The sequence below is a fragment of the Pinus tabuliformis genome, chromosome 1_1 (assembly GCF_031772625.1).
Source record: "Pinus tabuliformis cultivar Carrire ecotype Pingquan chromosome 1_1, CPIR1, whole genome shotgun sequence".
Taxonomy (NCBI): Eukaryota; Viridiplantae; Streptophyta; class Pinopsida; order Pinales; family Pinaceae; genus Pinus; species Pinus tabuliformis.
In genome coordinates, this window is record NC_142297.1 from 910944562 (window position 1) to 910967951 (window position 23390).

Consider the following 23390-nt stretch of genomic DNA (forward strand, 5'->3'; position numbering starts at 1 on the left):
GCAACAGGTGCAAAAATATGAAAATCAATCCTTTGCAGTTCAAATGTTCGCTGAGGCTAAAAATAGTATTGGGCTGAATATAAATGCCAATATAACAGATATGTGGAATTCCATACAAATTATTTTTTAAAAGGAGGATCTTGTACATAGAGTCAAGGCAACCATAGAAAACACAAAGGTGGATTTGGAACATAGGCCGGAGGAAGCACAAAAGATCATCAAGCTAATGAATTCTAAAACCAAGGAGGAACTTGAAGACCTCAATATTCCAGATAGAAAATCAACATTTATGGAGATCAAGAGGGTCTTGACAAAGAAGAATTTGATGATATAATTAGAAAACAAATGCAAGGATCTTGAATTACAGATCAAGATATTCAATAGGAAATTCATTGTGTTGCGAGAAAAGGGATTGCCTACACTCAAAAATTCTAATGGAAAATTGATCCCATTATAAAACTATCAAGAACATTTGTGTAACATAGGTGTTGATGCCTCCAAATTTTCAAAATCCAAAGGTGTTATCAGTGGTGAAGCTTTCATACGAGGAATACAATTTCATTTAACTGTCCAACACGAAGTCCACCAACTTTTCGTAAATAAACCTACTTTTGACACTTACACTGAGGTGGATGAAATATTCAGGAATATGATTGGATTTTCTATCCAAAGTGAAGAAATGTGGGAATGGCTACTAGAATTGATCGAATGAAGTGTAAATTTAGTTCAATATTTTCAGTATGAAAGGAACAACATTTCTAGCAAAGCAACAACATTCATCACCAGATTCCTACATAGCCTCAATAATGTAACATTTTCAGTGGATTTTCCTATTTTTCCTCTATATTTAGAAATATTCCTGTTTGGTAAAACATATATTATTTTGTAAATGTATTTTAGTTTGGAATCTAATCTCAGATGTAATATTTTCTATAATTACTTAGAAATAAGACTTAGAAATGGTTGAAACATTGTGATAGACTTTTGAGCAGACTTTTATCCTCAAGGTTATTTCTAAAGTAATAAAATGATTCTAGATTCATTCAAGACATATTTTGTTCTTGTGAGTTTTTCTTTGTTATTATTTTCACTATGTTTTCTACATATGTTTTGAAGTTTAAGGGAGTACTAGGTAAGATAATATTGAGTTTCAATTTGTCTGAAATCCCCTAAGACGTTATAATCTGTTAGAAATATTAGTTGATTAAATTTTTTATTTAATTTAAATCTATATCAATAAATTATCCTTTTCTCTTAAGTTTCTTAAACATATATTGTTTGGTTGTATAAGTATTTTACACACATCCACTGTATATGATGGTAAGATAATCTGTTTGATGTTTAACAAATCATATAGTTTCTAAAGTTTCAACCTTAAACATCTAAATCAAAGCTAAATTGTTTTTTAGAGGTGAAGAATCAGCCCTTCTAATTAATCACAAGTAATTAAGAATTGCACCTATTCAAATAGTTTAGAGCTTTAGTCATCCAAAAAACTTTAAAAACCAACAAAATATTTTAGATGCTCTGGCATAATTCCTAACCTAGAATTATCTTCGGAGGTACAACATAACCCAAGTACAATATCTCCTACAAGTGATGAAGAAATAGGCCATGCACATAGCTCTAATGATGACAACAATTTAAGTGATGAATGATAATCCATATAATTGAAGGTTACCACAAATTGTATGATTTTGAATATTTGTCTATAAAAATTGAGAGTTTTGTTTAATGTATTCAACATATTGTCCCCAATTCCATGAGAACATGTTACAAATAAGTGTAAGAATTTCATATTGACATTTGTTTAATGTATTGGACATATTGTCCAAAATAAATGTCAATAGATTACCAATAAGTGTAACAACTACATATTGGCCACATTTTGATGATTGTGGACCTTGACACTATCCCATTTTGTATGATGATGGGTCTCTTATTCATACATAATAAAAATGGATTTCTTATTGATGAGCACCACTATTGCAGAAAGAATGTTGCAACTCCTAGAGCTACTAGCTTTACTTTATCAACCCGGGGTTCGTACAAACTTGGAGGTGATAGTGTTGTATACACAAGTAAAAATGATAGTTCTGCCTTTTGTCATTGTTTATATGGCGAGAGACCACTAGGGTTTCAAGCCAAACTTCTATGGATTCAGAATAAGCTTGATAATTAATGAAAGAAAGAGGAATCTACTCTATGAGAAAGCTTATCTACTGCAATAATGAAAGAGACTGAAACTCCACACTAAAACACACCATTTCCTAACTAACTGCTAAGAAACTATACTATATAATAATTCCAAGCTAACATGTATGAAATGATATTGTCCTAAATATGGAAGTTCAAAACATCAACCATTATTGTTATGCATGTAAAGGACTTAAATAAATCTGTTTTGTTCTTTTTATTCTTTTTATGGAAAATCAAGTGTAAACCCTAATCTCTTTTGATGATGTGGCAGGTGGCTTAGTGATGCTGGTGGATGGTTGGGAGGTTTAGGAGATGGTTGGAAGGTTTGGGAGACCCTTGGGTGATCTATCATAGCTTCCTATAGGTTTTCCCTCAATTCGGCCTCAAAACAGGCCACTACAAGAAAACCTACAAGATGTACTAGAAACCTACAGGATTCCATGTATTTCTACAGGATACAACCGAGAGAAAAACGATGGTTGCTGGAGGTGATGGAAGGCTTAGGGAAGGTGGTGGATGGGTGGAATGGAGTGATAAAATTCCTAGGATCACTCAGAACTCAAAACCAAGGTTAGGAGATGGTTGGATTCGCTCAACATGCTTGGAGGAATTTCTATGTAAAATGATGAAATTGGTGAAGATCTTGGTGAAAGCAAGGAATGATTATGGATGGATGAAGTTGGAAGGTGGTTTCCTACTATGAGATCTCTTTATATTTCTAAAGCACTTGCTCTGCATCAAACATTTATAATTTCCAAAAAGTCATGTAAACAAGAAGAATTCTAATGAGCTAGAAAAGGAGAATTTAATGAACTAGCTATTTATTTCATGCATGATGAAAATTGCTAAATAAAATGGAATCATGGATGAGATCTACTATAATATTGAATATGGAAGAGTTGGTAATTAAATCCTACATTTGCAAAACTGATCAAATGCCAGTTCCAGTACAGTAAACTCTAAATCTTATGAGAAAACGAAAATTTTTCTTTTTGGGGCTGCATAAGGCTCTTTTCCTCAAATCATGATCCCTGAGGGAAGAGGCTAGGCCAAGACACATACTGATAGCTTTGTGGTGCTCCTTTTATCCCTTCTAACCTGATACTGATGTAAAGCACAAGTGGAAGCAAACTAATAAACAACTAATCAAATCTACATTACTTGCAATGAAATACTTCTAAAGACAATCTAACCATGAACCTTATGAAACTAAGCCAAGCATACAGATACAAGAAGAGGAGCCTTTGCTGCTAGGGTTTGGCCCTAACCCAAGAGCTTTAGCCCTCTGAGTTAACTCAGTGTTGGATCAAGAAAAATCTCTTTTTCATTATCAAAATAGGAAATTACATCAATGTCTTCCACAAGTCTGGAGCTCGAAAATAACTAGTGCTTTTACAACAAAATTTTGAATCCTAATGAGGCTCTAGGCCTCTCTACTTATAAAACTGAAGTCCCCAATGACTTCCTTAAATCTAGGGAGGCCCAACTCCCAAACTCGAGATGAACTAACTCTTTATCTATCACTTGCTCGGCTGCCTTTTGATCTTCATGACTTGGCTGATTGCACTCTGAGCTGGTGTGATGAATGGAGGAATATTTGAATTGGGGGGGAGTAAATGAGGAGGATTTACCTCCTACAATCTCTCAACCTTGTCCCATTCGAGTTTCAAAGCTTAGTCTTTCCAAAATTCCTTGATTTTCTCTTCCAAACCTGCATTCAATGCATATTAGTCCACTAGGAATAATATCTCACTTTAACTCATCTCATGAAACAAAATATAATCAAAACATGTAATAAATTATGAGAAGAGATGATTTGACTAGCTAGAAGGTGAATTAAGGCCCATATAATTACCCAATGATTAGGCTCATCATCACCCCCCTACTGAAATTGTTGCTCATACTCTGAGCAACTTAATCAATATCCACGTCTTTCATAGCTCTAGTGGCCTTCATGACATCCCATGCTTCTGTTGTGGTTTCCTCTTCTTGTGCATAGAATCCTACCTTCTTTTCTACCTCCTCCCACTTCTTTCTTTCTTCTTCTTCTTCCTTCCTTCCTTCTAACATCCCCAAGAGAAGTGGTGGACTGAGTCTCAAGCCAATCCAATTGACTTTGAGCCTTTGGATGGATTGCTTGTACATGGGTGTCCTGTTCAGTGCTTCTCTCATCCTTTGAGGAGAGTGGTACTCTCTGATCTTCAAACTGTATGGAAAAGTATTCCATCTCCTTAGGAAAGCTTGCATGTTGTCATCCCCTAAAAATCTGAACATGTCCTCAAAATGTGTAATGGCTTGCTCTTGGGCAGCAAGATACCTGGGTGCAAGTTGAGGATCATTTGCAATTAAATTATGTGTGCTAATGACAACCATTGGATTGGACTACTCAGCTTTGATCATAAGAGGCTTTGTTTGTTCCCTTGCTAATATCCTCTTCATTTCTTCAGCCCTTTCTTCCTCATGGTTCATCCATGATGTGAAAGCCATCAAATGTAAATCCTCTAGCTTTGCATTAGGGTCCCATACATTCATATCTGTCAAAGCCATGTTATGCAAGTAGAACTCAGACATCTTAGTGATATCCTCTAATGTTCTTTGATCACAGAGATCAATGAACTATGTATAATCCTAGAATGGCATGGTGCTTCTGTGTGCTAGGGTCTTGATTTGGAACTGCAACCACTATTCCTTAAGGTATAGGCATAGGACTTAATTGGCATCCTGCACTGGATTGCTTCAAAATATAGACTAGCCATGGATGCCAATTGATTCTCTCTTTCTTACGATTGTCCTTTCAACCATGAATTTTTCACCTCCAACTGCTTTTTCATTATGGCCTCTCTATCCCTCAAGCTACTTAGTTCCCTTCCCATCTCTTTGAGCTTCTCCTCCATGTGACCAATGTCCTCCACTCCCTTGGACTTGGCAATATGCATCCATCTATGAGTTTTGGCTCTTTCTTTCTCAAGCTCAAAGAATAATGGAGTGGAATTTTTTTGTGGAATGAACCTGCCCCACTCAATAAATCTGTAGTATGAGTCAAGGTTAGGTTGAGGACTAGGTTTCCTTAGCTCTTGGTCCTCTCTCTTTGTTTCTGGATACTTACGTCTTTCCTCATCCAATTTTTTAGTTTCCTGTAGGTTTAGTAGAGTTTCCTGTAGGACTGCCTCTGCTTCCTGTAGGTCCTATTGTGTATCATGTAGGATGCCTTTTCCTTTGGATGACGTAGACCTGGTTACAGGCCTTTTCACATAGGTGATAGGAGACCTAGAGGAGGTTTGTGATGAGGATCCTTCTTCTTGAGTTTTTATAGGAGGAGCCATCTTCTCCTACTGGTTGGATGAGTCCTCAATAACAATGGGAAACTTGGTTGGAGTTTTGGGTTTTCCCTACCTTATCCTTGTGCTTTTTCTTATTCTGAAGTATAAGGGGGTTTGCCTCTATCTTTTGCCTTTTTGTTGATAGGGGTGCTAGGGGTAGTGAGGGAACCTATTGCCTCTCTCTCAGTGGGTTCTTGAGACACCCTAGGTGACTCCTCCTTGTCTTCTTCCTCCTCTTTTCCATTTCCCTTTTGACCTATGCATTTCCCTTCTTCTTCTCCCTCTATATCCTCATCTTGTTTATCAGTTTCCTCCTTGAAATCTTCCTCTGTTTCTTCATCACCTTCTTTCTCTTTCTCTTCTTCTTCAGCGTTATCTATATCCTTTTCATCCCTCTCTACTCCTCCTCCACCTCTTCCTGTCTCTTCTTCATCCTTTCCACTGACAGTAGGGCTAATATCATATGTGAGGGCTTGGATATCCTCGTTTGTCTGCATGTCTCTAAAAATTTCCCATTGGATAGGTATTCTGAGGTTTTGGAGGGCATCTTCTATGATGATTTTAATTATCCCATGGTGGGCTAACTATTGGTGGTTTCCTTCCTACACCTTTATGCTTGTATCTATCAGTGATTGTAGAAGGAAGTATGGTATGCTGAGCCTGTGGTGAGGGGGTGTTTCTACTCCAAATCTCAATTATTCAAGGAGCCTAAAGTGATAACCATAAACCACACTATACCTGCCTTCACATGATATGTATTTTATAAGGTGGTAGCTTACCTCATTCCATGGGTATGGTAGTTTTGTTCTCCTTACTCCATTCTTGTCCTCAATGGGCTCCTCTCCCTCTAAAAGGAATTTCTTCTTGGAAGTCTGGCTATCTCCCTTGTCTTCCTTCTTCCAAGGCACTCCTAGGTGAAGTGTGGTAATTCTTCTTATGAGTTCATGGGTGAGCTCTATGGAGATGCCTCTCACTACAACAGTGGAATGGGTTCTAGTTAGTGGGATGAGAGAGAGAGAAAAATCTTGGGCCACCTCATCATCATACCCCCTCAATTTCTCAAAATACCCCATCCAATTATGCCTCATGAAGATTTATAACACAGGAGGGTGTTGATGAATCCTCACGGTGTTAATGGGCTCCCTTCTATTAAACCCCCCTGTCATTTTGTCTGGTGAATTTGGATAAGCAGAGATGGTTGATACAAATTTTAATATAGGAGGAAATGTCACTGAAATACTTGAGGAGACAATTCCCTTACACAGCTATCAAATTCACTCAAACTAGGAGATTTTTTTGTTCTATTCATTTGGAAAAATGGAAGGAAATGTAGAGCCTACCTCCTCATGGTGTTTTTTGTATCCAACCCCTATGTTTTCCCTTCTGAAACTGCTCTCGGCCTATCCTGTAGACTATTTGACTGCATCCTGTAGAATTCCTGTGTAATCCTATAGGAAGTCTTGTGTGATCCTGTAGGAAGTCCTATGCAGGAGGAAGATGGAATTTTTCTCTTCTACAGGTTGCTTGGGTACGAGAGTGATTTTGCTAGAGTGAGCCTCGAGGAGATGAATGCATGGGTTCATGGGGATCAACGATTATTTCCTCTTATGGTCAAGTTGAGTGAGGTGGTGTGTTGGGAGTCGAGGTATGATTTTTTCTATTTTTGGACAATTGGTCCCCACTTCCACCTCATCATTCCTCTCTCCTCGTAATCAACTCCCACTTCGAGCATCCGTAACCTTAACTACTTTCGTCCTCCTCCTCTTTTTTCTTACTTGACCGCTGCCACGTGTGGGAGGACCAACTGTTTTGTATTTTCGACTGAACAAAGGTGGCCAAGTTAAATGGCCACCTTTTGCTCATAAACCAACTCACTCACAACCTTTACATATTTTTACTACATTATGAAAATGAGAGAGTGAAGTGAGATACTTATCTGTGGTGTTAATACCTTGTTGCAGTTTGTTGAAGACATGAGGTGCTTGTTGTGTGTTGGCTGCATGTTATTTTTCCTTCCTTTCTTATTTCCCTCTGATGATTCCCTTGATGTGTAGGTACTTGGTGTTGAATATTATGGTGTTGTTGTTGCTCTGGAGCCTCTTCTACCCTTGGATATTCATGCTAGAATCTTGATGCTACTCATGATTTTTATTCTGTGGGATAAGTCGCTATAGGATGTCCTGTAGCTACTTCTCGCTCAGAATTTTTAATCATTTCTTCTGTTGGGACTTTTAGGATGATGAAATCGATAGAGAGGAGGTCTAGGAGTGTGAGCAATGACAAGTACACTCAGGTGATGTTCTCTTCTGCTCTCTGTTTCATTTTCCTCTATGTTTTCTCTTGAAGACTGAATTTCTTTTTTGAAAACTAATTTTTTTTATGATGGATGTAGGGGTCATCATGGTGGAGAGAGGTATGGTAATGAATTTGTGATGTAGGTTTTTTATTTTTTGACATGGACAAGTCATTTTCTTGACCTACGGTTACTCATTTTAGGATTCCAAAGCCACTATAATTTCTACAGGATCATCCTGTAGGTTTTCGGGGGATCCTGTAAGTTTACAGGGAATCCTGTAGAAAACACAGTACCCTTGCAAATTAAGGCAAATGAGTGAATATGATGAAAGGAATGGTGGAATGATGAATTATAATGGATGGGGAACAAAAACATGAGTGGAATAGGTCCCTCTTTTATTCCCCTCTGCTCTCTAATCGTCCTCTTGCCGACCTGCAAACAAATTTTCATGATTTTTTTCTTTTCTCTTTTTTTTCATTTTTTTTTTAAACAACTAGCCTGCCTCCAAGAGGTTTTCATTCTAGCTACTTTCCTTAGGCACCTCAAGAGAGGTTTTCACCCAAAGATCTTTTTTATTTCTCTTTTTTCATTTATTTCTATTTTTTTTTGACACCATTGGGCCACCCTAAGAGGTTTTCAGTCCAATAGTGGGACTCGGGTGCCTCATGGAGTTTTTCACCTGAGCCCTTATTTTTTATTTTATTTTTCTTAGTGATTTGATGAGGCAGGAGCTAGAACTTTCTCCACCACCATCATTGTTTTATTGATACCATCAATGAACTCTTGCTTTGACAATGGCCTCTTGTAATCTTTCAGTTTGTGCCCATTAACAAGTAAAGGAATGGCCTCTGCATCTATGGTTCTGATCTGCACTGAACCATTATCATGACATCTCTCTATAACATAAGGCCCTAACCATCTTGTCATTAACTTGCCCTTAATGTCTTTATATCTAGAATCATATAACAAAGCCCAATCACCTACTTGAAATTGCTTGTCCTTAATGTTCTTATCATGCTAAATCTTCCTCTAAAGTTGAGTTACCTATGTGTGTAGGATGGTATGCATTCTAAACTCATCTAAACCAATGAACTGGAGAAGCCTCTCTTTCTGTGCAGTGCTGAGATCTAGATCTAGTTTGGCTGCCATCCTCAATGTGTTATACTCAAATTCAATGGACAGTAGGGCCTTTTTCCAGTAGACCAACTCATAGGGTGTGAATCCACTGGTGGTCTTCCAGGTGGTATTATAGGCCCAGTGGCCTCAACTAGTCTATCTTCCCAATCTTTCTTGCTGCTACTAACCACTTTGGTCAAGAGGTCCTCTAGTGCTATGTTGGTTACCTCCACTTGCCCATAAGCTTGTGGGTGATAGGGAGTGGAGGTCCTATGCTTGATATTGTGTTGGCTGAGCAAGTCTTCCATCATGTTGGAGGTAAACTGGTTTCCTTGATCAGTGACCAGTTCTTTAGGGTAACCAAATTTGTAAAATACATTCTCCCTTAAGAACTCACCCACCTTCTCCTCTGTTGCTGCCTTAATTTCCTTGGTTTCAGCCCACTTAGTCAGATCATGAGTGCACACAATGATATACTACTTTTTCTTGGAAGGAGGGTCAATAGGCCCAATGAAGTCCATGCCCCACTTATCAAATGGCTCAAAAGTCACTTGAGGTTACAGAGGCATTTCATCTCTTGGAGTAGGCTTTCCCATCCTTTGGCACTGACCACACTGACTAGTATATATTTTCACATCTTGATGAAGAGTGGGCCAATAATACCTAGCTTGTAACATGTTAAATGTTGTCATCTTTGTTGCAAAGTGACCTCCACAAGGCCTACCATTACAGGTCAGAAAAATGTCTAAGATTTCCTCCTCCCTAACACATCTTCTCAGAATTTGATCTGTCCCAAGTTTGAAGAGGTTTCCCCCAATCTAGGTGAAGGGGGATCTCTTCCTCATAATCTTGCTTTTCTCTTTGGAGGACAAATTCGGTGGGAACTGTGAAAATACCAAATAGTTTTCTATGTCAGCAAACCATGGAGAGAGAACCAAGATGGCAAATAAGTGCTCGTCTAGTAACTAATCATCAACCTTTCCCTGCTCACCTGCAGGCAAAGTTAATCTGGACAAAAAGTCTACAACAACATTTTCCTTGCCAGGCTTATCAGCAATAGTTAGATCAAACTACTGTAATAAACGTAACCATCTAATAATCCAGACATTCACATCAGGTTTATCCATTAAATATTTGATTACAGCATGGTCAGTATGTACACATGTTTAATAGCCTGTAATATAATGCCTAAATTTGTTCAATGAATGCATAACAGCCAGGAGCTCCTTTCTAATCACTATGTAGTTAAGTTCAGCCTTTGACATATTCTTACTGATAAAGTAAATTTCATAAGGCAATTTCTCATCTATCTGGCCTATGGTTTCTCCTATGGCTTTGTGTGAGGCATTAGCATGAATATGAAAAGGAAGGGCCCAATTTGGGCCTCGGAGAATCGGTGCAGTGCTTAACTTGTCCTTTAGGTTGTCTAGGGCCTCTTGGCATCTTTTTGACCATCCAAACTCGGAGTCTGTGGCCAATAACCCAAATAAAGGAGAAGCCAACTTGCTGAAGTCTTTTATAAACCTTCAGTAGTATCCAACTAACCCTAGGAAACTTTTGACATCTCTCTGCTTTTTTGGATATGGGACCCTTTGGATGATAGCTATTTTGTTTGGGTCCACCTGCAGTCCTTGCTGAGATATTGAATGACCTAGCACAGTCCCTGCAGTCATCAAGAATTCACATTTCTCAGGACTGAGAGATAGGTTCATTTCAATGCACTTGTGCAGAAATTCGCCTAAGTTAGATAGAGCCTCCTTGAAATCACCTCCATAAGGTGTGAAATCATCCACATAGATTTCTACCGCATCATGGACTAACTCGGCAAAGATACTCAAGACTTCCCTCTAAAAAGTGGTAGGAGCATTACATAGGCCAAACGGAAGGACCCTATAGGTGAAATTACCCCAAGGACAAGTTGAGGTTGTTTTATCCTGGTCTTCCAAGTTAATCTGGATTTGTTTGTACCCACTGAATCCATCTAGGAGAGAGAAAAGCTTTTTCCAGGCAAGGCCATCTAGCACTTGGTCGATGAAAGGTAGAGGGAAATGGTCCTTGTTTGTGCCTTTGTTTAACTCCCTGTAATCGACACAAATCCTTCACTTACCATTTTTCTTTGGAACCAACACCAAAGGAGAGACCTGCTCACTATCTGAGATAGGGTAAATGAATCCTGCATCTAGTAGTTTTTTTAGTTCTTCTTTGACTATATCTTTAAGAGCTAGATTCATCCTCTTTTGGGGTTGTCGGACTAGCTTGCAAACTTCCTTGATATAAATATGCTGAGTACACACTGAGGGGTGCACTCCCTTCATTTCTTGGTAACTCCAAGCAAAGGCATCCAGATGTTCCTTTAGCATGTTGCACAACTTTTCTTCTTGGAGAACAGAAAGAGATGGATTAATTTTCAAGGTTCTCTCGGGGACAAATTCTATGGTTTTGACACGGATAGGGTTGGAATCGGCTAAGCATAGATCAATTTGATGGTTGTTTTGGGTTTCCTTTACTACTTATTCTAATAAAAATGTACTGGGATTTGGACTTTGGGGTATGTGTTCGATCAAATCATCTTCATCCTACTACCCCCCTCCCATGGTTGTTTCTAAAGTATAGATTTGGGTGGAATAAACTGCATCTTCCTCCTCCTCTTCTAGCCACAAAGGTAAGTCATGTTCTAGAGATGGATGAGCAGGAGGGTATAGGACTAAATGCTTGGACATATGACCATTCTTGATGGTCATATTTCTAGCTCTGCAACTAATGTAAGCATCAGTATTGGCTAACCAGGGCCTCCCAAGAATGAGAGGGTAACCAACAAACTTAGCCTTAGGCTGGAGAACTATGAAATCTGCAAGGTATTCCCAAGAATCAATGGAGACCATCACATCCTCCACAATCCCCCTAGGGGTCACTGTGGAGTGGTCTGCAAGTTGTCGAATTGTTGTGGTCTTCCTCAATGAAACTTGGAGGTTGAGCTTTAGCATGGTGTCCTTGGTCATCACATTAATGGCAGCCCCAAGATTGATCAAAGTGTGTGGGACAATGGTGCCATTGATGTGCACATCTACTACAGGGCTTCCAGGGTCCAAATACTTTGGACAGATTACCTGCCCCAACATTAAGTCGGACAGTTGTCCAATGACATTAATGGTAGGGGCATCTCTTCTTCACCTCCCTGGATGCTTGAAGCACTTCTCCTTAATCAACTTGTTATAAATATGTACATCTTTAATAGCTTGAAGAAGTAGAATTTTGACACATAGGTTTTTAAATTCTCCTAGACGTTCAGTTTCTTTTGGGGTAGGCTGGAGTGGTTGGGTTAATCTCTCAGGAAAGGGTGGTGGATTTACTTTATGCACGCTTTCCTCTCGTTCTTCCTCAACCTCCCTAGGTGGAGGTAGAGGTTGGTTGTTCAGGAGTACTCTCCAAGATCTCAAGTTGATTTCTTGAATCTCCACAACATAAGCTGGATATGATGTCTCTCCATTGTATAATTGTTGTGTTTGTCTATTGTTCGGGTTCAGATTTGGCTGGGTAGGAATCTGGGGTTGTTAGGTGGACCAAAGTGTAAAAGTTGTGGTCGGGAAGGTGGTGAAGGCAATAAAGCTGGAACATTGTTGTATGTGGGCCTCCACCCCTAGGGCAATGCATTCCACTGAGGTTGTGGCAGAGCATTGTTGGGTTGTGTTATATTATTTCCACTACTAGCCCATGTAGTTAACCGGGGGGTTAGAAGGGGGGGCAGAGGCCCCCATTCATTGTGTTGATTGCATAGTGGGGGGGGTCACAGGGGGTTTCAAGGGTGCAGGTAACCCCACTCTATGGGGTCTAGGGCAGCGCCCTAGAAAATTTTGTTTTTGGACCCTATATTAGGTTGGGCGGACCTACCTATGGTTTTGTGCATGATTTTCGCACATGGTTTTAGACGTGATGGTTTTCGGCCCATGGTTTTGGACGCAATGGTTTTTTGGTCCATGGTATTAGATGCTTTTGCATGTATAAATATGTATTGTAACATTGAAAGGAAAATAATGAAAAATCAAGCCGGTAGTCCCGTTTTTGGATCCAGGGGAAAATCTCTGTGTATATGTGTTTTATGTGTTATTCTCTCGCATTGTTTATTTTCTATGTTTTTAAAATTCGTGTGTAGGAAATTTTCATACAGGGTTAAGACCTACAATCATATGGTTGAAATGACTGGCTGGCTGGCTGGGAATGATACTGAGGTGCAAAGGACCAAGGAGGAGGTGTAGACCATGAAGGATGAGTAGGGGATCCCCAAGAAGGTATGGATGTGGTCTCGTTGGGGTTGTAATATGCATGGGATGACCCTTGCATGCCATGCTAGTATGGCTTAGGCCCATGAGGTCTCTTTTTCTTTATGTAGTAGAGCTATTCAATGACCCCTTTAGCTCCTTCATATATAGTTTTGAGTCCAGGTAAAGAGGGGCACTTGTCTGTGGAGTGGTTTTCTTCACCGACTGAGCAAATTTCAATAGAATTCAATGGACGTTCGTTCCTAGGGTGCCTCCTTGTGCATCTAGGGAAGAAAATGGCCAAGGCTCTCTGTGCTTCCTCCTGTTTTATCTTAATGTGCATAAATTCCATATGTAGGACATGAGTTTGAAACATCTCACTTTTTAAATCCTCTAGCATATTTCAAATTTCACCCTTGATGGATGAATTGGAAGAGGATGGACTGACCAGAGGTTGACTACCTTACTACCCCTACCCATTTCCCTGGCTACCCTAGATTGGTTTCTAAAGGCAGTCTTGATATCCTCATAGGTTAACTGGTAGATATCGCCTCCTGCTAACAAGTGTAGGGCATCCAGAAGATCTTCTCTTACTCCTCTAAGAAGGACTAGCTTCAGTGACTTAGGGTCAAGTGTGCACCTGGCCCTTTTGTAGCTAAGTTGGAATCTTTCTTCATAATCCTCTACGGATTCATCATTGCCTAAGGTCATCCTAAAAATTTCCTCTTTAGTGTCTTTAGACCTACAGTAGTCCCGATACTTGTTGTTGAAGGCTTGCTGCATATGAGCCCAAGTTGTGATGTTATCTCCAGGTAAACCCATGGACCAGCGCAAACCTACATCCTTGAGAGTGGATCGAAACATTTTCAACTTCTGCTCATCATTTGTATAGTCATAGGTTCAACATATGACAACAAACTCAAATAAGAAAGTGTCCAGGTCTTCTGTGGTTAGGCCATGGAAATGAGGAAGGGCAGAAGGGCTTATATTTTTCATCTTAGTATCCCTATTTGTTTCCCTGATGGGGAAGGCACCCTCAACTCTTTCTCCATTTCCTCTGTCATTTGTTTTTTCAGCCATAGGCTCAGTAGGAATCAGTTCTCCTTCTTCTTCTTCCCCTATCGGTTCTTCAAATATGTCTGGTTTCTCACCTAAGGGTTCCTCCAGTTCACAGCCACCGAAGAAGAGGGAAGGTTGGTTGTTTGAAGTAGTGGGGGTATTTGGCAAAAATTTCCCTAAGTTATCCCTATTCCTATGAGGCATGAAAATAAAATGTTTTTTTTTCAAACTTGGAAAGTATTTGCAGAATTGAAATTGCAGACTGAATGAAAATGACTAACTGAACGAAAAACTAATTTCTTGATTGAAACCTTACTTGCAGAATGGAAAGGAAAGCAAAGAATGCAGAATGAAAAAGGAAGCAAACTAAATTACTTTTATAGAAATGAAACTAAGAGCATAATATTAAAAACAAGAAATAGAAGAAAGAAAGTAGTAATCACATATTACTTAGACACCTCCCTGGCAATGACGTCAAAAAGTGATGAGCACCAGTATTGCAGCAAGAATGATACAACTCCTAGAGCTACCAGCTTTACTTATCAACCCGAGCTTCGTACAAACTTGGAGGTGACAGTGTTGTATACACAAGTAAAAGTGATGGTTCTGCCTTTTGTCAATGTTCAGCTGGCGAGAGACCACTAAGGTTTCAAGCCAGACTTGTATGGATTTAGAAGAAGCTTGATAACTAATGAAAGAAAGAGAAATCTACTCTATGAGAAAGCTTATCTACTGCAATAATGAAAGAGACCGAAACTCAATGCTAAAACGCACCATTTCCTAACTAACTGTTAAGAAACTATGCTTTACAATAATGTCAAGCTAACATGTATGAAATGCTACTATCCTAAGCTTGGAAGTTCAAAACATCAACCATTACTTCTATGCATGTAAACGATTGAAATAAATATGTTTTGTTCTTTTTATTATTTTTATGGAAAATCAAGTGTATACCCTAATCTCTTTTGGTGATGTGGCAGGTGGCTTAGAGATGTTGGTGGATGGTTTGGAGGTTTAGGAGATGGTTGGAAGGTTTGGGATGCCCTTGGGTGACCTGGTGTGGCTTCCTAGACGTTTTCCCTCAATTCGGCCTCAAAACAGGCCACTACAGGAAAACCTATAGGATGTACTAGAAACCTACAGGATTCCCTGTATTTCTACAAGATACGGCCGAGAGAAAAACAATGGTTGCTGAAGGTGATGGAAGTCTTAGGGAAGGTGGTGGATGGGTGGAATGGAGTGAAAAAATTCCTAGGATCACTCAGAACTCAAAACCAAGGTTAGGAGATGGTTGGATTCACTCAACATGCTTGGAGGAATTTCTATGTAAAATGATGAGATTGGTGAAGATCTTGGTGAAAGAAAGGAATGATTATGGATGGATGAATTTGGAAGGTGGTTGCCTACTATTAGATATCTTTATATTTCTAAAGCACTTGCTTTGCATCAAACATTTATAATTTCCAAAAAGTCATGTAAACAAGAAGAATTCTAACAAGCTAGAAAAGAAGAATTTATTGAACTAGTTTTCTACTTTATGCATGAGGAAAATTGCTGAATAAAATGGAATCATGGATGAGATCTACTGTAATACTGAAGATGGAAGAGATGGTAATTAAATCCTACACTTGAAAAACTGATCAAATGCTAGTTCAAGTACAGTAAACTCTAAACCTTATGAGAAAATGGGAATCTATCTTTTCGAGACTGGAGAAAGGTCTTTTCCTCAAATCATGATCCCTGAGGGAAGAGGTGAGGCCAAGACACCTACTGACATCTTTTTGGTGCTACATTTATCCCTTCTAACCTGCTACTGAAGTAAAGCACAAATTGAATAAAACTAATAAACAACTAATCCAATCTACAATACTTGCAATGAAATACTTCTAAAGACAATTTAACCATGAATCTTATGAAACTAAGCCAAGCATACATATACAAAAAGAGGAGCCTTTGCTACTAGGGTTGGGCCCTAACCCAAGAGCTTCAGCCCTCTGAGTTAACTCAGTGTTGTATCAAGAAAAAGCTCATTTTCATTATCAAAACAGGGAATTACATCAATGTCTTCCACAAGTCTGGAGCTCGAAAATAACTAGTGTTTTTACAACAAAAATTTGAATCCTAATGAATCTCTAGGCCTCTCTACTTATACAATTGAAGTCCCCAACAACTTCCTTAAACATAGGGAGGCTCAGCTCCTAAACTCAAGATGAACTAACTTTGTTTATCACTTGCTCGGCTGCCTTTTGATCTTCTTGACTTGGCTGATTGCACTCCAAGCTAGTGTGATGAATGGAGGAATATTCGAATGGGGGATGAGTAAATGAGGAGGATTTACCTCCTACAATCTCTCTTCCTTGTCCCATTCAAGTTTCACACCTTAGTCTTGCCAAAATTCCTTGATTTTTTCTTCCAAACCTACATACAATGCATATTAGTCCACTAGGCATAATATCTCACATTACCTCATCTCATTAAACAAAATATAATCAAAACATGTAATAAACTATGAGAAGAGTTGATTTGACTAGGTAGGAGGTGAATTAAGGCCCATATAATTACCCAATGAGGAGGCTCATCACTTATTTTATTACATTCTCCAATCTTGTAAAATGTTGCATTAATGATTAAATCATGCATGGATCATTTACATTGTTATAGATAACAAAGGTGTAATTGATTGGATAATGTATTAATGCAAGCATTGTATTGAATCACAATAATTAAAATATAAAAAACAATATGAATATAAAAATATTTGACTTAAATAATTTGATTTTGAGATTATTATTTGAACTTTTGTTAAAAAAAAAAGTAATTAAAATATATGCATATTGATTCATTGTATTATTTTGAACTCCTCAACAGCACATACCATAGAAACAGAAATTGGTGCATTTTCATGGGACATATAAATGCACAAGATCTTAGTAGCAAATAATGATGCTAACATATCACATCAAATAATTGAAATTTCATGTTCCTCCAATGCACATGGTAACATAGGCGTTGGCATTATTATATGTACAATACAATGCACCATAATGGTGTATTTAGGTGTATGGCCACTAGAAATAAAATAATAAAAAACAAAAAAAAGAGTAATGCATAAAAATCATATGAGCACAAGTGTGCCATAAAATGAAAATAACAACTTGGTTCATAACAACTATACTAACGACAACGCATCATTAAAAAATATGATAGTGAAGGTGAGTAATAATTATATGAGCACTTGTGCTTTTAATTTTTCTTCTACATCAAAATGTGCTAATTGAAATGTATTAGAGCATATGTTTAGAATCAACACTAAAAAAAAAAAAAACTCAATAAAACTTCCTCTCACCCATTTTTTTAATTATAGGAAGCACACATTAAAATGTATGTTAAGACCTGTGTGAATGGAGGATTTTTTTACTGAAGGTCTTGTTGAAAAAATTTCCAAGTCTTGTAACACTAGAAACCTCAGTTATACGGTTTTTTCCTCATAGTGCATGATGTTGATATAGGGTTCATTATACCATCTCCTACCACTACCATGACATCAACTGGTAATGTAAATTATAACACCCTCATCTTTCCTTATGATGAAGAAATTTTAGAATCCTTTTCAACTATATATTATCCTTGGGATGATCTCCATCATGGTTCCTACCTTTTACCCCAACAACCCAGTCCCTCCAATCAATACATTATAGGATTGAAAGAATTTATCCCTAATGGAAAAGTTTGTTAGTTAAGAATACAAACCCTACGTCAAACACATTTGAAGAGAGGGGAATATGGCCAACATTTCACCTACCATTAAGCTGGATATTTTTGTAATCTAAATTGGATAGTTATATTGTATTTCATCCATATTGATGCTTTCAAAGGGGAGAAAGTGGAGGAATCAATTCTCAGGACCATTTTTATTGATGGGACCTAGTTTGGCAAATTGGGGTTTGAAACATTTTAGGAGTGTTTTGAGGAATCAAATGATTTTTTCTGGGGGTAAAACTTTGCCGCTTTTGCACCGCACCTTTTTTTCCTATTCTACACCCAGAGACCTTTCTAACAACACAAGGATCATGTCAATTGGAGTATGTATGTGAAAGTTATTCCTCAGAAGTTGACCATTGGCCCCCATTATTCATGGAAAAGGGGCTATCCTTGTGATTATGATGTAAAATACTCTAAACTATTCTATATTGTAACTTTGGTTAAGAGTTGAGGTATTTAAACCGAACCACTAGTAGGTTATTGGGTTTTGTTATAATTGGGCCACTAGGAGGAAAAGGGGTTCCATTCTTTCAAGTGCATTTGTTCAATAATTGAGGAAAAATAGCTAATAGGGATAAGATATAGAGTAGATAGAGAGGATTTATGCACTGTAGTATTTTGCAGGCCACTGACCATACTTCTTTGTTCTCACAACTGGCATATTTCCATTCAGTAGAAAGAGAGCACAACGACCTCACATTCTAGCTGGGTTTCTCTCCTGAAAGGATTTCGTAGGTCATACCTTGTGTCGAATGTGTGTGTGAGATTTTATTTCATTGTTCTCTATTTTCTTCATAATTTTAATTCGTGTGCATACTTTATTAACAATAACCTACATATCTATAAATCTAAAGAGAAATAAAATTTTTGAGAGATTCTTCAGCGTAAATCACATGAAATTTCATCTGTCGACGTGTTTCGAACCAACCAGTGTGGTTCATCATTAGGACAAGTTGTAATAATGTAGATTTTGGATTTTTCAGTATAACTTTATCATATGTATTGTGACAAACTATCCAATGGAATATCCATGGAATTTTATGGATCATAATGGAATTAGATCATGTTTATTTGGGTATATTGAGGATATTTACAAGGGATCTAGATCGGTTGGGACAAAAGTCCTGAAATCCTAATCATGGCTGATGAATTTGTGAATAACCCTCGTGATCCTGCAGAAGAGAGGTTTCCGTGGCTAGAACAACAAGTCATGGATATCAATCGTAATGAAAATCTCCTCATGATGGCCCCGAGCATTAAGCTAAGAATATTCAAAGAAGATGGGGGCTCAAATGCAGAGGAAAAATTAGAAGGGGATTAGGAGATTAGGAAGAAACAAAGAACCAACCAAAGAAAGAACCTATAAAACATCAACCCAGTTTGAGTGTCATGAATCAATCATAGCTTGTGTTTAAAATAGAAGCAAAATTTGATATCAAGTTTTACCATGGAAAGATCGACTCTTTGAAGTTAAATCATTGGTTCCAGCAACTGGAAGTGTATTTCAATGTCCATCAATTTGAGGAAAAACAAAATATTTCATTTATGTGACTAAAATTAGAGGTCCATGCCCTAACTTGGTGGGAAAGTCACACAGATACCTTGAGTTTGGAGGGAGAACCTCTAGTGACTAAGTGGGTGGACTTCAAAACCATCATAAATTCACAGTTTTTCCCTATTGGGTATGTAGAGGACCAATGGATCTAGTGGCACTACATCAAGAAAAAGTCAGGGAAAAGTGTGGAGGGGTATACCACAAAGTTTAGAAAGATGGCCATAATGTTGGGTATCTCCCCAAAGAACCCATATTTTATCCTAAAGTATTTTGGGGGTCTACACCTCCATATGTGGGAGAAAGTGATGTTGTTCAAGCCAAAATTAGTGGATGAGGCTTGTGTATAGGAAAACTACCTAGAGAACATAGGCTTGAAGAAAGCATAATCAAGTTGATCGAAGAAGAAGGAGCAAGAAGACACTCTAAGGAGGGAAAGAAGAAGCAGAAAGGGAGAAAGATAAAAAGATAGCAGCCACAGCACATTAGTCCAAAGATCCCAGCAACCACTGCAACATTGATGGCCATACAAATGAGAAGTTTGGAAGTTGCATCTAGAGTTGAACCCAGAGAAAAAAAATAAAGATAATAAGAAGAGGAATCTCATAGCCACTGATTTGAGCAACCAATTTGGAAGAAACTCGAATGTGGATGAGAAGATCATTTGTAGATCAATTTTGAAGGAGGTGAATCTAAATAGCCTTCAGTAACAGGAAGAGAAACAAATGAACAAACTCTTCCATATAATGATATAGGTCAAGAAGACCAGGATTGTTGCTCTATTTGACTCAGGATCACAAGTGAATCTCATTGCAACAAAGCTAGTCAATAAGTTGGGGTTGGAAGTTTGTGATAATCCAAGCCCATATCCATTGGGATGGGTAAATAAGGAAGCAAAGTTGAAGCTAACAAAATAGTGCAAAATTAGATTTTCTATTAGTGTTGATTTTATTGATAAAGTAGAACTAGATGTGATTCCTCTTGATGTATGTAGAGTCTTGTTTGGGAGTCCCTACATGTACATGTGAGATGCAATATTCATGTGGAGAGACAACCAGTGTTGACTCGTTAAGGATGAAAAATCATTCACCATCAACGCACATCAAGTCAAAAATTCTATTGGTGAGTGCCAACCAAGCCAAGAAATTGATCAGTTCTAACAAGAATTATGTTTTATTATTTTTAAGAGAAAATCAGTTTGTAGAAGAGTCAATAAGAAGCAAGTCATCCCTAGAGGGGTGTACTAATAAACATAAAGAACTATAATAATTGTTATAGGCATACATGGATGTGTTTTGGGAGCCTAAACGGTTAACACCTAACAGGGAAGTGGAGTATGAGATCTAGCTATTGCCTGGATCCCCTTCGCCAAACATTGGGTTGTACAGGTGTTCTATTATAGAAGTAAGTGAGGTGAAGATACAGTTATTGAAACTATTGGAAAATGGTGGCATTCAACCAAGTACATCCCCTTGTGGGTCACCCATCATTTTTGTGCCAAAGAATGATGGGACTTAGTAGATGTGTATAGATTACAGGGTCTTGAACAAAATCAGGCTCAAGAATAGGTACCCCCTACCTAGGATACATGATCTACTGGAATAGTTGCAGCAAGAAAAACACTTCGCTAAGTTGGAATTAAATTCTATATATCATCATGTTCAAGTCAGATAAGAATACACCTAAAATACCACCTTCAAAACTAGGAAAGTTTGTACGAGTGGTTAGTCATGTCATTTGGCCTATGTAATGCATTAGCTACATTTATGACATGTTGAATGATGTACTGCACCCTTTTATAGATTCATTTTTTATTTTCTATTCGGATGATATACTGGTATATAGTTCTACCTAGGAGGAGCACATCTCACATTTGACGCATGTGCTAGAGACATTAAACAAGCACCAGCTACTTGCAAATCTCAAGAAGTGTGGGTCTGCAAAATGGTACTTTGCGTATATGTGGTATGTGATAGGTGGAGGAGAGTTGAAGATAGATCCTACCAATGTGGATGACATCATGGAATGGTGGTCACCTGCTAATGTTTTTTAGATCAAGATTTTCATTGCGGCATCACAGTACCTGAGGAAATTCATAGCCTCATTTTTAGGAGTAGCAACATCACTCCAAGCTATAACAACACGTGACAAGAGGTTCTAGTGAGGAAAGGGTCAGCAAAGGGATTTCAAGGAGATAAAGAAGAATATCATTCAAGAACCAATTCTAGAATTACCAAATTTGTAGCATCCCTTTGAAGTGGAGACAGATTTGATTGTGTATGTTATGGGATCATTCTTGATGCAGGGAGGGAGGCTTGTATGCTACCATTCTGAATTATTTCGTGGGGAAGTTCTTAACTACCCTAACTATGACAAGGAGATTTATGCCCTAGTAAAAGATATGAATAAGTGGAAGAACTATCTAATGGGAAAGGAGATAGTAATCCACACATATCACTAGCCACCACAGTACTAGCAGGTGTAGAGTAAGCTACAACAAACCAGGCATTACAAGTGGATGGGGTTTCTACAATAGTTTTATTTAGTGATTAAGTACAAGAAGGGTAGGACAAAAAATTTGTCTAGAATTATTTCAAGGCCACCCACACCAAATATCATAGCTTTGGGAACTCTTATGCACATGGAGTCATTTACTCATGATGCATACAAAGAGGCATATTCATAGGATGAGGACTTCAAGGAGGTATTTCAATAGTTGTAGAGTCAGCGTCATGTGCACGATGGTGACAACACCATTAACTACCATCTCTAGAACGGGTTACTCTATAGACTAGATAAGCTATGTGTTCTAGACAAGGACACAAGATTTCTCATTGCATTCTAGATTACATTTTGGGAGATGATGAACAAAAAGTTGAAGAGATCTACAAAATTCCATCCACAGACACATGGGCAGACAAAAGTAGTCAACAAGACTTTGGTGCGACTTCTGAGGGGATAAAACCAGAAGCATCCAAAGACATGGAATGAAAATTTGGTATATATACAACATTGTTACAATAGAGCAGTCCACACTTCTACAAAAATTCCCCACTTGAAACTTGTTTTGGATATTGTTTTCCTTCACCTTTGTACATTGCATATGGGCAGCAAGGAGAAGTAAGGGAATACCTTATAGGAGATGCCTTGAGCGCTGAAATTTTTATAGAGAAGATCAGGAAAATCCATATATAGGTACAAGAGAAACTGTAGAAGTCACAAGAGAAATATAAGGCTAGGCATGATCAACATAGAACATAAAAATCGTTCAAGGTGGAAGATAAAGTATGGCTATACTTGGATAAGGGGAGGCTATAGCGGCCTAGTAAGAAAATCAAGGCTCTGAGGTATGGCCCCTTCAAGATACTAGAAAAAGGTGGTGAAAATGGCTATCGACTAAACATACCACCATATATGTGCATTTACTCGGTTGTGAATGCAGAGAATTTGAAACTCTATGAGCCTTCCATGGTAGATCAGGAAGAGGAACATGTCATACCTTATGTGGAGGATCTGGCACCAAATGATTAGGAAGAGTTGATAGAAGATATAGTTTTTTAGAAGAGGTCCAAAACTACAATATATTAGAAGCATGACCTATAGTAGATTGGGTTGAAAGGACAACTTCTAGGTAAAGCTAAATGGTACACTAGAGAAAAGGTGGAGGAAAAATTTCCTCACCTCATTTAGTAGAATATTTTGGGGACCAAAAGCCTTCAAAAATGGGAGGTATGATTCAGATTGGATCACTATATTTTTTTTCATCTATCTTGATGCTTTCAAAGTGGAAAAAGTGGAGGAATTATTTCACATGACCCTTTTTACTGATA